Source organism: Dasypus novemcinctus, chromosome 6 (assembly GCF_030445035.2).
Source record: "Dasypus novemcinctus isolate mDasNov1 chromosome 6, mDasNov1.1.hap2, whole genome shotgun sequence".
In the NCBI taxonomy this organism is placed as follows: Eukaryota; Metazoa; Chordata; class Mammalia; order Cingulata; family Dasypodidae; genus Dasypus; species Dasypus novemcinctus.
The window spans coordinates 117,864,553-117,866,931 of NC_080678.1; the positions used below are offsets into that span (position 1 = coordinate 117,864,553).

The 2,379-nt window shown below is 39.3% G+C and overlaps 1 pseudogene; it reads left to right on the forward strand.

Annotated features, from left to right (window-relative positions):
• Positions 1-687: 687 nt before the first annotated feature.
• Positions 688-873, forward strand: LOC131279061 (U1 spliceosomal RNA; annotated as a pseudogene).
• The last annotated feature ends 1,506 nt before the right edge of the window (positions 874-2,379 follow it).

Here is a 2,379-nt window from a genome sequence, read left to right on the forward strand (position 1 = left end):
AAGTAAGCCAGTCACTGAAGGACAAATATTACATGACCTCACTGATATGACTTAAGCAAATTGAGCAGACTCACAGAGCTAGATTCTGGAAGATAGCTTAACAGGAGGCAGGTCATAGAGAGTGGTGAGTCAATGCTCATATGGACAAAATCTATGATAAGGTGGAAGGGTGTGGTTGAGCAGTGGATGGGTGTGAGAGTGATGCAGTGATGAGCTTGGGTTCAGTGGTGCTGGTCTGTGAGGGGGAATCGGGTGGGGGCATTTGGTTGGACTATCCATGTAACTGGGGAATGCTTGGAGGAAGGAGCAGGGATTTGGAAGTCTGTGGTTAAAACTACATTGGTGGGAATGTTCTTTTGGCAAATAGGGCAGAGGAGGGTTACTAGTATAGGGAGTTGGGTGTGAGGGATATGCAGGATAGAGCACACCTGGGACATGCCTTTATGGAATATTTAAGTGTTCATCTTGTCATAGTGTGTTATCTCAGTGGGTGGAGACCCACACAATACACAAGAAAATATTAAACTCCTATCCTGGTGAGCCCTGCTATGTTCTCAATTAGAAAGAAAAGAATCTCTCAAGAACATAGGCACTGTGCCTAATAAAAGAAAACAGACCAATATGTCCAGCCCTCAATATTATTGCAAGTAACTATAAATCTTATTTTTCTAAAATTGAAACTTAGTAATACTTACCTGGCAGGGGAGATAACATGATCGTGAAGGGGGTTTTCTCAGGGCAAAGCTTATCCATTGTACTCCATATGTGCTGACTCCTGTCATTTTCCGAAATGCTGGAAATTCGACTGCATAATTTGTGATGGTGGTGAAATAAATAAATAAATTTTAAAAATTGAAACTTAGTGGTTGCCATAAGTTCTGATAACAGGGGGAGAGATGGAACATAGGGCATTTTTTAGGACATTAGAATTGTTCTACATGATCTTGCAGTAACAAATACAGGCCTTTCAAAATTTCATCAAAACTTATAAAAGTGTATGGTGGAAAATGTAAACCATAATGTAAACCATTGACCATGGTTAGTAGCAATGCTTCAATATTTGTACATCAATTGTTAAAAATGTACCATACACATGTAGAATGTCATTAATAGGGAAGAGTGGAAAAGGGGGAGGGCATTAGGTATATGGGCATCTCCTATATTTTCTATGTGACTTTTCTGTAACCTAAAGCTTCTTTGAAAATAAAATGAGAGAAAAAAAAAAGACAGTGGGGGAACATAGGCAAGAAATTGTCTCTATATATACAACATAATAGATCTTACATGAAAGACAATGTATAAAAATTTTTCATTTCAAATTTTTAATATTTTTGTTGTTATTTTAAAATTTGTTATTTTATTAATATTATCATTTTTTGGCTTCATTTTTAGAAAGGTTTTGGATCACAACTGTGGCAGAGGAGGATCATAGGTATGGGGTGTTGGTGATGGGACAGTGTATGTGGAGGGGTACACCTGGGGCATGCCTCTAAGGCATATGAATATGCTCCAGTGTTCCTGAGGTGTTGTTTTGGTGGGTGGAAAACTGCACAATAAACAAAAGAATATTGAATTCCCATCCTGGGGAATACTGCTACATTCTCTATTAGAGTGGCAAGAATCCCCCAAGTAAATGGGCAGTGCCTAGTGAAGGAAGACAGATCATTACACCAGGCCCTTGATATTGATGATTGTATTTATGAACCTTTCTTGTGAAATTGAAACTTAACCTAGTATTATATATTGCCTAAGAGTTATCTCCTGAAAGCCTCCTTGTTGCTCTCTCTAAGCCAAACTCAGCATATAAATATACTACCTTCCCTCTGGTGTGGGACATGACTTCTAGGATAAACCTCCCTGGCACTGAGGGATTATTAGGAAGTACCAGCCAGCAATGTATCTGGAAAAAGACCTTGACCAAAAGGGGAAAATATTAAATACAAATGAATTTTTATGGCTAAGAAATTTCAAAGTGAGTCGGAGGTCATTCCAGAGGTTACTCTTATGCATGTCTCAGCAGGATCTCATTGACTGCTACAGTAAACAGTGCCTCAAACTTTAGGGCTCCTGAAGGCTCTAGAGACAGCCAAACACTATAAGCAGGGCAGACAGGCAGTCAGTGGGCCTTACTTTGGAATTTATGCTCCCCAGTGTAACAGAGTTAGACCATTTGTAGTTTCCCTACACATGGCTCTTCTGCCTCTTTTATTTGAACCTGTAATTAGCATTATACTTGTTAAATATATGTCCCAGAGACTTAAATCTTTGATCTGTTCATGTACCAGTTGAGCCCTGAATCTCAGCAGACTTGCAACACCTACTCTCCAGTTCATTGGACTCACCCAGGACAATTAACAAGGAGATGATGATGGACAACAC